At 38.5% G+C, this 13179-nt stretch overlaps 1 pseudogene; it reads left to right on the top strand.

The window, feature by feature from the left end:
• Positions 1 to 1622, top strand: LOC140943654 (uncharacterized; annotated as a pseudogene).
• The last annotated feature ends 11557 nt before the right edge of the window (positions 1623 to 13179 follow it).

The raw sequence follows: 13179 nt of genomic DNA, 5'->3' as shown, positions 1-13179 counted from the left end.
ATGGTTCATGTATTCATCTTTGTCAAGTGAGAGGACGATTGAAACTGAGAACAATTTCGAATATTCCAGGCCTCATGGGTATTGCAGTGACAGATGGTGGAACCGTGTTCTTGTCCTCCAGCAAAGAACACGCACTGTTCAGTTTGAAGGAAGAAGAGATGCTTGGGGGTAAAGAAACCCTAACAAAAGTGTGTGGAGAAACTGCAGGCCATCGTGATGGTGTCCAAAGTCGATGGAACAAGCCTACTGCTTTATGCGTATATCGAAACACTGTTTTCGTATGCGATACCGGTAACGTAGTAATAAGAATGTTGACGTCAGCAAAGGGACTGATCCCCCTGCAAAGTAAGATGGCCCAATATGCAAACGTGTTCCGACTCGACAAGAAAGCCAAAGAAGAAGACCTACCACGTACATTTGAAGATCATGTAAAATCTGTCGAGGAGTTGGTTGCATTTCTCTCTAACCACGAACAGTAGGCCCTGGAGAGGACGGGCAAGCGAAATACCAACGGCCCCGACATGACCATACCTCGATGCACCCGACAGTCCTTCCTCATAGTGCTAGAATCGCTGACCAGCCTTACCAACACGCTAACGGAGATTGGGCATAGTCACCTTCTGGACAGGATCTGTTTCGAAAGTATGACAACTTTGGGCGTGGAATGCTATTTCAAAGGAATGCGAGCAGACCACGACATGCCTACAGTGGCTAACTACGCTTACAGAAGAGCGCGCTGCGTGGAAGACGATATGCTGCGCATTTACGAGAAGGATTTCTCATATTTCACTGGGCCCAATTCATATTATCCGGAGAAAATTATCAAAGGTGAACCCCCAAACATCAAGACGCGACCAAACAAGCTGTCAGCAATCACTGAAGGAACAGGCAAAGAAGAAGACACAAGGCGAGAAACTGTGATGCGAGAATTTGCTAAGGAGTATGGAAGAGGCGTAAGACAGGAAAATGTCCGCTCAAAAACAAAAGAGCTAACTGGCACCCTTCCTTATGCCCTTAGTATGTGTCCCACTACCATCACAGCCTCATTAGAGGAAAGTGAAGACGTAACAACAGCCTGCCAAGTTGTGGATGCTAATGTGGCATTGCGGAGTACGGCTGTACGGGTGCAAACCATTTACCAGAAAGACGACATATTGGCAGTAAGACACAACCGTAGAAGAGAGATCTCACCCTTCTGGTTAGCAGTTCTTCTGGAGGATGTACAAATAGAAGTGAATGGTGGAAATTTTGTGCAGCAAAGAGTATCCCTAAAGTGGCTAAACCAAACAAGTGATTCACTAACATACACCTCCGGTGATGTCTGTAATGGGAATTCCCCCAAGTGCATTCTAACCCGAGTACTCGACTTTTCTTCCGATGGATCAGACATCATTTTAACAACAGAGGAGGATAACAGGCTCTGTCGAATTGCTAATGGGGACTACGGTGACGATGATGACAATGAGAATGAAACTGCACCACCAACTGCAGAGGATGAGGGAGAAGTATCCCTCCCGATAAGACTGCCGGGAGTTAGTTTATCAGGACGGAGAACGACACGGTTTATTCTGAGATAAACGTTTCCGTTGCCTGCGTAGCTTGTAGTATAGTAATTGGACTATCTTCACGCTATTTGTTGGTAAGCTGTAACAGAAGTTTTACATTTCTGTGTGGCAATTAAACAATTCGGAGACGAATTATGTTTGAACCTGAAAAGCACTGATTTTGGCAATGTGTACCTCTTTTGTTATTGTTGACGCCGTTGTTATTATGAAAATAAGAATAGCCCTTCCTCGTTAGTATTTCTTCAACGATGTGGACTCAGTGGACTTCAGAAACCGCTCCTATATTCATAATCCTCTCGGGTAAGGCCAAGAATTATATTTTATACTTATATTTTATATAAGACAATGTACACTTCGGGTAAAAAAAAGAACAAGCTTTTTTGGTGAAGACAAAGTACAAAGGAAACGTTGAAAACCAGAAAATAGAATTTTGAAATCTGGAATCCAGCCACTTATGAAATCCGGAATCCACGGATGTGGAATCCGGAATCCACAGGCATGGAATCCGGAATCCACAGCGTGGAATCCGGAATCCAAGACTCTCTTGGATTACCTTACATGGGGCGATTTTTATAAAAACACCGCCTGTATAAAAAAGTATAAATTGCTGGCTTACACGTCACCAGATTTGTTGTTAGCAAGATTTTGTAAAGTAAACTTGTCGAACACCAAAAATTCGGCTTGATTTTTTATTTTGGCCTCCGTTTTAGACAGAGGAATACAACCTATATAAATTACAAATGTGTAAATTGGCTAATCTACTGTGATCAAGAGGCATTACATATATATAGCTCTTGACTCATCGAAACTTGTACATTTTTCTCAGAAGTAAAAGTGTATGTATGTATCAATAAAACTATTGCGTAAGCCGTGAATAAAGCATTCAGCCAACAGTAGATAAAAGATGATCAATGCAAACAAAATTACTTATTTTGAAACACCGGTTAATAGTAAAATAAGTGATAGCTTGCTCAACAGAGAAGCAGCTGTTGTTTATTAATAAGAATCTTACTCTTACTCCCTAGGAAAAACCTCCAAAAAACATGGAATTTGAATTTCCATTGCCCTAAGTGGGGGTGGAGTATGGATATTTTCTGGAACTACAACATTATTATATTATTTACTGTAATATAAATTTATATTTTTATTTACTGGGATTTATTCATTTACCGAGAATGTTGGCAAGAGGCTAAAAATTTAATATTATAGCTTTGCCTTACTGGCATCTTGTAAAAACAGAAACCCAAAACAAGGAGTGAGCAAATTCCACACTAGGCCTATGTCACAGCGTTTTCACACAGGCTGGTTTATTTTTAGATACACTAATTATTAGCATTTTTCCCAAGAAAAAGGAAGCTGCGTTTCGTTCATGAGCAGATTATTACTGTGTCTATAGGATGTGAAAACTGAATGTCATATAAACGGTGAAAATGCCATTTTTAGGGGTTTTCGTTTTGCTGTTTTTCTTAGTTCAATTTTAGTCAGTGAAAACGCTGTAATAAATGACATGGACGTTGCTCACTACGGGATTGTAGGCTCCTGATAGAAAGCATACTCGCTCTTACCTCCGTTACATACCACAGAGGCATCGCTATAGTGACCACAATTATGAATGCCCCACCCTTTGTGCCTACAATAGACAATTGACGGTTCGTTGCCTTGACATTTTACGTCATCCAGCCAAATTTGACCACTTCCAGCCCCAAACCGGGCATATTTTGGAGCAGCAATAGCACCAGGATATCCAAGCTGATTACAAACAACATGTGCGTCATTTATACCCCACCAGTCATCACAAACTGTTCCCCAGGTGTTATTATGAAATACTTCAACTCTTCCTTCGGAGCTCCTAGACCCTCCAACCAGTCTCAAAGCTGAAATAATTTTCAAGAAAATGTTCCCTTATACCTTTTGACTCTCATACTACCTTAAAGCAATCTATAAACATGCTTGGATTAATGCTGTCACTGATTTGGGTTTGAATCAATTAATTCAAACCCAAATCAGTGACAGCATTATTCCAACTGCAACATTAAACAATAGTAATTTGATGCTGCAATGGTAGTTGACAATAAATTTGCAGATGCCTTAATGGTTTCTGGTGCTTATTGGATACTTAGCCTTTTCATGTGACAATACCAATAAGGGCAAGGATTTAAATACATACATAAATTACATCTTATTGCACGCATTGCTTTGTAAATATAACTTACGCAACTCTCTGAATTCATTTGGCACTGGCACATATGTTGTATTAAAGGGTAAGTCTCATGAACTGCACATATGCGAGCCGAAGCACAACAATAAAAAAATCTGCAGAATTTTTCAAGATTGTTCTGGCAAAAACAGGATGGCGGCTACAATTGGTAGAGCCAGCCATGGTGGTTAAAAGATACAATTCGGGTCGCAAAAGGACAATTTCTGATGTATAGAACAGTATAGAAGAGATTGGTTTAAGAGGCACAAACGTGTTTTTCTAGAAGAAAAGATATTCCAGTCGTGGCAAGGTGTGAAATTGGAGACAGGACTGATGAAGGTTCCAGCGACAGGGATTTTGTTGCACATTTTTGTGTATTTTTGAATGTTGTCAGTCTAAAATCGGCAGAAAAATAAGGATATATATTCAGCCTGGACCGAAAAAAAAAAATTCTTATATAAATAGAGTATATCCGTGAAATTTAACGAGCTGGGCCCAGCCTGACAAACATTGCAAGAAACCAGGGGGAAACTATCACATTCACAAAGTAAAACCCTTTTTTGCCGCAATAGAGAGATTTAAGTTTTAAAAGAGGTTAAAGAAATGCTCTTGCATCAGATGGCAAATCCTGCTGACCATAAACAAAAACCAGGGGGGGGAATCAATATGCGTGTCATGACCTCTCAGTGTCAAACAAGCGGTAAAAATCACATGGTCTGGGCAGTCAAAACTACCCGCAAGAGAAAGAAGAATTAATGGAACAAGCAGCATTTTGGAAGGAAGTAAAGGTCTTGTGTAGCCGATTCCCTCTTCTCTCTCTCTCTCCCTCCTCATAGCCAGAATTTAATTTCACGCACGCGCGGTAGCAGTGGAAACTTAGACAAAATTCCAAGAAGTAAACAATGGAAATTTTACAAAGAAATGTGGGATAACTAAAATAATTTGCGATACAGCATGTTGTGCGATTAACCTGAAACCAGGAACCGCATGAGACTCAAAGAATGACGTACTTAGATCTTAGTTTTGACAAACTTAAACTCTTACCTGTATCTTCAAATCTCGCGCTTATCCCAGAATGGAAATAAAAATACGAAAAAATTACCTGTGTCTTCCATATCAATCCTTTGCAAATGGAGCTTTGCCACCTTGATTAACCTCTTTTCTTCGGTAATTAATGACAATTCCGTTGGGAAACTCTCAGAGGTCCCGCTTAAAACTTCAAGTACAAAGTCTTATCTTTCTCTCGTGAGTTTTTGTCCACTGAAAAAGCATATTCTCCATTCTCACGTTTGAACAATTTGGAGTTAATTCTATTTGTAAAAGCGCTTCTACTCCACGACTTAAATCAAAGACCATCGCTCTGCAATATCTCGGTCAAATGTCATCTAAATTGGCTCCAAAAACCTTTCGCTCGAAAGCTTGTTTCTCAGAATTTTTTCCACCATCTTTGGTTTTAGCAGTATTTTTGATCAGCGGCTTTTACTTGAAGATTTGACCACTCAAACTTTCCGAACAGCATGAGCCCGGGAATCACATTAAAAACCAGCGGTTAAAACCATTGCGAAACAGCATGAACGTAAGTCCCACGAAGTTTGATGCACTCCACTTTCCGAACGCCTCGAACAGTCATTTGTTGGCAGCGATTTCCCATGCATGCGCAGCTCGTGAGACTACCATGACTAACCTTTTAATATATACCTGTTATGAATTCTAAAACCTGTGTGTTGATAAACACGTTACAAAATGAAAAGTTTAAATTAATAGCCAGTCTGTAAGATTTTCCCGTCGATTTTGTTCAAGAAGAAGAAGAAGAATATATTATTCATTTTTTTTGAAAGTGTCCATGAAAACATTGTGTGCGAAATTTACCTCGGGCACAAAAACCACTTAATATTGATCTTTCAGAGACCGGATCTTGACAAAAATGGAATTTTTAGTAAGGAGTAATTTTACAAAATTAAGCAGTACCCGCGTTGCTGTTAGCTAGGCCCAATTTTAAAAAAGGATTAAAAAATGGATCTAACAAGATATTTTCGATTCCTTTTTCAGGGACCCGTTTGAAGCTCAATAAGTGAACAAAGTGGGTCCAAAACCCGTAGTTTAATTGGGTTTTCAAGCAAAAATAATCATAATGATAACACAAGTAAAATCTAGCAGATACTTACTGCGTTGAGCGTTGGCCAGTTGAAGCAAAGAAAATACTAAAACTGAAACAAATAAGCAAAGTAACTGGTAAAAAAACATTGTGAATTGTGACACTTGATAATTACTGTTTATCTCAGTCTTAACCACATCACCGCTTCGATCCGAATAATTATGATGTTCAAGGATTTTTTTCTTTTTTTTTTGATCCGAATAACACTATTTGGGAAACTTTTTAAAAATAACTTCTGTCCAATATTACTGAAATTCACGCTGAAAAAAGTTCCTAGAGGTCTTAATATTGCACGATCACACGCAGAAGTAATTTAGCTGCAGGCTGATCAATAGTTAATGAATAAAAGAGCTGTTGATATATATATATATATAAAAAAAAAACTAAATCGCACTGTATTATAAAAAGAATGAATGAAGTTAATCGAAACTGTACTTCCTTTTAATTACATCATGATAGTCAATTTGTTCTATAAAAACTATTTTACAAAGTTTAATTGTAAGCAAGCTCTTAGGTCAAGGGCCACAGTCTAAGAAGATCTTTCAAGACAGAACAAGAGACCCTTGAAATGAATTTGTAATCAACTAAAATGCGTCAAACTTAAGTTGCGAAAGTTTAACCAGCCATCAATAATATCGGCATGTCTATCTTTCACAATTCACATATTTGCACGCAAACGTATTGCAGCTCGGAATAACGCAAAAAATATATTGCCTTGCTTTATTTTTTGCTTTAGTTTTTACATCGCACACAACATGTGCGTGCAGCAATTATAGTATAGTAAAGGCCACTCCAGAAGTCATCCTCATCCCAGGGGCGGATCAAGGGGGAGGGTGCAGGGGGTGCGCACCCCCCCCCCCCCCCCCCCGCCCTCCCCGAGATGACCTGCGGTTTTCTAATACAACTGGTATTCTGCAAAAAAAAACTATGTGGTTTATTGGTGTTGAAGTAAAGCAAGAGACGAGTGCACCCGCTCCTAAAAAAAATCCTGGATCCGCCCTGCATCTTCATCATCATCATCATCATCATCATTACTTTTATTTATACACGGTAAAAACATCAGACAAATATACCATATCCTACTAAAAGTTACTAACTGTTGAATTAATAGTAATAGCACTTACAAAGATGACTGCTGAAATAAATAATTAAATAGGATTAATTTATAAAATTAAAGCCTGTTTTCCATTAATGCCGTGTTCGAGATAGAAGTTAAGAGTCAAAGATTTTGCTTTTCTTACATCAGTGGGCAAATTGTTCCACAGAACAGCCCCGCTATAGCAGATGCTATTTCTATAGCAACTGGTTCGTGAAAAGAGAAAAGCGAGCTTATTTTCGGAGTCTCTAAGGTTATAAGAATTAAACAAATCGCTGCGTAGGATGAATTTTGAAGACATGTAATCAGATGCAAGGCAATTCAAAGATCTATACGCCATCACAGCCTTCTAAGTTTGCCGCTGAGTTTCAAGGTTTTGCCACTCCAAGTCATTTAAAAGTATACTCATATGCATTGTAATTGGAGTTTGTGACGAACGCGTGCCGCACGGTTCTGGAGTCCCTGCAATTTATCACTCAAGTCTTAAATACTTTTTGCCTCGTTTGGACTCTACAATGGCAGTAAAGAACATCAAGCAAAAGTGAGCTAGAAACTAACAAGATGCGCTCTAGGTCTAACGTCAGCTGTCTTTGTATGATTGATCGCACAACTCAGTAGTTTAGCTTTGCAGCGGATTATAACTGATTTGCCGTTAGCATATATAATTCATCAGTTTTGGGATCCTCGGGCGCCCATGGGTGTAGATATCAACTGGGCGGTAGTTTTGACTCAGTTTGTCTTAATTCAATTAAAGTGGATGACTGAGTCTACCATACACCTTATTCACTCTCTTGGGGTGTTTGTTTTGACAGTGAATGGCAGTGGTTTAGCCTATAAGCCATGGCCCTACACTAAGAATTCATCGCGTAGAATTCCCAGTCCATTGAGGTCAACAACAAATTTCCAGGGTGCGGGCTACTGTTTTGCCGTTTTTTGCCGTGACACTTGTAAATGAAGCATACATGAGGAAGTGGTTTAATGGTATAGTGGTGGTCGTAGTGGTAGTGGTAGTGACGTGGTTGTAGTAGAAGTAGTAGTAGTAGCAGGAAGCATAGTTAATTTGGTGGAATGGTTATGAAACCCGTCAGACTCCTTTGTTATGTGTTTTTGTGGACCTGAAAGTGCACAACGTTCAAAAGAATTCCTATCATTTTGATTGTATTGACCAATAAAAACGTTGCATTAATTTATTCCGTAACAATTTGCCAACAGAAAACAAAGGATTGTGCACTTTCAGGGTGCTTCCAACATAAACTGCAGCACTGTTGTTTTTATCATTGACGTTTGCCGCTTTTCATAACCAGTCTCCTCTAATAACTATGCAGGAAGTAAGGAATACAGAGTACAAAATATAAGAAACATACCGAGCGATACTTTTCACAATATGCGACAACTAATATTTGTAATGTGGCTTAATACTGATATATGGTTGTTATTAGGATGAATTTCTAGTCAATTCTTGATTGATATCACCGTTAAAACTTTAGCATGCACATGCCGCATTTAATGATTCAGTAGCCACTGACAAAAATATTTAAAAATTATCTTGTACTGATACTTCTATGTCAATGAAATTTGCTAACCATTCCGATGATCATCAATTAATGGACTCGTGAGATCGAGCACAAATGCCTACATCCTGTTGACAACGAGGAATTCAAACTCTAGAATTTTTTTTTCTTTCATAGTTTCTGCCATGTAGATCGAGGGGGACATTGGGGTTTACGATATTGTGGTATTGAGCTTTTTCTCAAGCGGTAAATTCTCGCGTGCTGCATGGGAATTTGATATTGTGATAAACTCGAGACAATAGGAAGTCCCACAGCAAGAACTTAGCCAGATATTAGACATCGCTTCAATATTTATTCACTTTTGCGCCCATGTTAGACAACTTTAAAAGTTTCCAATCAACACGAAATTCGGGGATTTAATAGTACACTGATCAATTAATGTACCAAAAAAGTTTTAAAACAATCTATCGACGAATTTTGTTTTAATCGCTGTTTCCGTGAAAGTAGCCTTAAAAATTACAAAAAGAGCTCAGCATTGCGTTTTACCCTGATTCATGCGTTTTCATGTGTGTCGAAATCGCGCAAGTGTATTTAGGTTCAGCGGCTTCTAGAGTATATAAGGGTCATTTGCAAAGCAAATGAGTGATAAAACCTTTTCGGATACATCCAATAAGTAGCAAATTTGTCTGCATTAAGTCCAGTCCAGTTCAGTGCATGCACAATTTATACCCTTTTTATAGAAATTCCAAAATATCTCGAAATTCCTCTTATAGATTTTTGTAAAACTTCGCACAGCAGAAGACATTTATCCAAAAAATATCTAGAGTAAAGCATTTCAAAAGAAAATGCCGAAAATTGCTGAAATTTGATTTAGAGCTAAAACCATTGTGACGTCATTGCCACGTGACATTTAATCCAATCGCCAAAAAAAGTGATACAATAATAGCGTTTACAGCTGTAGTCCAAGTTTAATCCATGTGTCATAGTCGTTTTACAATACAGATCGATTTGTTTAAGTATAAGAGATTCAAAGATGGAGGGTGTGCCAATAAAAATACTGGGTAGAGTCACCTTGAAGCAAGTTAAAACTACATAGAAAAAGAGAAAAGTCGAAACAAGTATGTAATGTCACCGGGGATCGAACTCGTGACCTGGTGCACCGAAGGCGGCGCACTAGCAAACTGTGTATCCCTGCTCATGCCATTTTACGCGTCGATTAGCAAACGGCCCACGCGATACTAATCTATCGAAATACGTCATAAACCATGCACTATTCACAATAACTGTGAAATACTGTTCATCTAAAAGCTATGTGATATCTGTTAAGTGCATTTGAACAATTTGACAAAAAATACGTTGTGGGTAGAATTTGACAATCGTACTGGGGATTTTTTCCGCTTGCAAAAAGGTGAATTCATTTGTACAAAAAAGTGGCAAATTTGGAGAACCAAGCCAATGACAAGAAGTTTGCAGCCGAAAAGGGCTGCTTACTTGTCTTACTTATCAATGCAGTTTAAAAAATTCTACCCACAACGTATTTTTTATAGCTACCACAACGTAATATTGAGTACGCCTCATGTACGTTTTGTCGTATTTATAGACTATTTATGATTCACATCAAGAAATACTGAAGCCAATCAAACTCTTTTAGATGTTGTCTTCTGTATTCTATAGCAATTTGAAATTGTACAGTTTGATTATTGTCTCTTTCCTTGGGCTTATGTTAAGGTGTTTGGACTCCATTAAATGTGGGTTCGAGACAATCTGCCTGTAATGTCAAGAAAACTCAAGCTTGGCTGGGTAGCGGTCCAAACAAAGAAAAGACGCGTAAAATTAAAGCATTTGATAACGTTAAAACGTCAAAAAAATACACAGTACGAGAGCTGACTCTTAGGAGAAGATATGTAAACTTATTTGATTACATTAAGAGAATAATGCTAAGCAGTCATTAAGTAACTTCTCAAGAAAATTAAGGTATGGGTCCTCTATTTAATTCCTCAAAAACAAGAGGGGTGGTCTAACTTCTTAAGCTTTCGATATAGCACAAAATAACTTAAGGACTGACTTACTGGGTATAAGTTTAATAAATTTAAATGATGATTGGAGTCACTAATTATCACGTGACCTATTAAGGCTATTTTTAGCACAGGTATCTCTTTGGCAATATGGTACCACTTTTAATTACTTTCTGGAAGTTGCAGTTATCGTCATAGTCATGGGACTAGTGGGTACATCATTTCTGTGTCCGGGCCTTTTAAGTTAATCTTTTAGACAGGAAGGGAAATTCGAAAATCTTTTGATAAGGGGACTGGGTGCTACAACAAAATTCCGTTTATTTACGCTTTCGTTAAATCATTCAACAAAGCCCGGGCACAGATGTCTAGTCGTTCATATCAATAATGGTCGAGTAAAAATGTCACGAATGTCTTATACAAAAAAGGTTAGCGTATCGAGAATGATCTTAAAATGTAACTCAACGCGTGTTTAGGAAGCAAGTAGTTTTCCGATGCTGTGAGCAAGTCACTTTACGATCATGAGTGTATTTTTTTATGTGCTGCATTGTTAGCACGCTCCGTGGTGCTTTAACTGCTGGAGAGCTTGCATTGATTTGCGCGAAAGAAAAATTATATAATTTAACGTTTTCTACGTTACAGGCCGATCCTCGCAATTTTCAACGGGACACAAACATCGAAAATGACCATTTAAATACGTTTACTCAGACTTCTACAAACAAACTGAAGACATTATCATATTGATTCTCTCTATATATAGTCAAAGGCAATCAACAAGTGTAATAAGAACTGCTTTGGAATGATTTCATTTAACTCTAGTCACTTCGGGCAGAGCGACTCTTCGTTGGAAAGAAATGCAAAGCTTTGAAGTCTTTTAAGACTTAATCAAAATTAAGTCGGGAAAATTTAGGTGCCTAATCAAACCATGGATAATAGAAAGACTTGTGAGAATTCGTAGGTTGATACTCGGATGTTAAGAATGTTTCGTCCGCGTTTTTTTACTTTGTAAACTAGTCAGGCGCACCCTAAGGTCGTGGGGGCCTGGGAGCTAGGATTATGGATATTATAGGATGTCGTTTTCAAGAAGTAATGGATGAGCAAAAAAAAGCACATGGCGAGAGTTAGTGATCTTTACCGAGAGAGATTTAGAAGTATTAAAACAGTTCTGTTCTTTATCGTGAGCGTGAGTTTATTGTCTGGAGAAGCAGTTCCGACAGACTGGATAGGAAACTGGCTGACGTGATCGGTTCCAACATAGTGGGAAAATGTGAGGTCACATTATCGAGAGCCTATTTAATACCGTTGCGCGTCGTATTTTTCCTCGTTCCCCATCTTTGTCTGCGACTATACAGATTGCCCATGTTTTGAGGTAAAAGGATGAAGAGGACTTGCTCTTGGAGAGGACAGTTAGAAGGTACAAAACCGTTAGAGGCAAAAGACAGAGTAAATGATTTTGAAAATCGTAAGAGCGAAGAATGACTCCAGCGCGCGATAATTAAATGCGCCAAACAGGAAGCCTAATGCATTAGTCGAGTGAAACTCCGGCCCCCCGACCCCCGCCACTTGGCGGCGAATTTAACATTGGCCGCGTGTTAAAACACCGCTAATTTCCCGGGTCTTGTCAGTACACTGCATATCACACTCAGCAAAATTTAAAAATACAACGATAGAGCTTCTGAAAACTTCTACAGATCTAGAAATCGCAAAGGGAGTTGATGCCCTCAAACAACTGTTTCTGAAGAAAAGAAGGATACAGTTCTTCGCTGTTGTCTCCGCTTCCAAAAAAAAAAAAAATGCGTGCGCGTTAAACCCCCGCCCGTTACCCGGGTGAAACAGGCATCCTGTTAATTCCACCGCCCCCCGGGGCTTGAAAAAATATGACTGTCTGGTCACATTATGTTGTTGAAAACAAAATTCGTACTCCAAACAAGTGCAGGTATATGTTTCATTAATTTGATTTAGAATACATCTTGTTGAAGTTTATCATTTACAGGTACATTGTTGCTTTGGATCTCTAAAAAGCTGAATACAATATTAGCGCTAATCAAGTCCATCTTTGGTTGAGAAACAATGTAATTCAGATATAGACCGCTTCAGATCAGAGAAGAACACTAACCAAATCTAAACACATAACTGGGTAGCTAATACATACAGTGACCCTGAAACAAAGTTAATTTGTCTTAGTTAGAAAGAAGTAGCTGAATAAATATACTTTCGAAGTGATGAATAAAGCTTAAAGCACTATCTGATCATAATTATATAAAATTAGATGCCACCTTCAGGCTCTCATGCATGACAAAAACAACTATGCTTAATACTGAAAGATTGATTGATTTGTGCTCACTCAGAAGAGTACTTGACCACAATTTTACTGTCTTCATTGATTTAATGTGTTCAGCAAATCCTACTAAAAAGAAAAACACAAGGAAAATTGAACCACTGTTTAAAAAATAAAAACTGCAACACTTAGGAACCTAAAAGGCCGAAAAGTGTCAGTAGGTGTTTTCACATTCATTCTACAATTGAGCTTATGTAAGTGAAAAGTACAAAAATTATTCGAGTCTCTTCAGTGTCATCAGTGCCTTCGAGTACAAGCTGTGAGGAGCGACGTGAGGCGTAGTTTCATTTTTTTTTTCGCAGTTT

Source organism: Porites lutea, chromosome 7 (assembly GCF_958299795.1).
Source record: "Porites lutea chromosome 7, jaPorLute2.1, whole genome shotgun sequence".
NCBI classification, from domain to species: domain Eukaryota; kingdom Metazoa; phylum Cnidaria; class Anthozoa; order Scleractinia; family Poritidae; genus Porites; species Porites lutea.
Note: the sequence above shows the minus strand (reverse complement) of the source record. Positions and strands in the feature narration are given on the sequence as shown.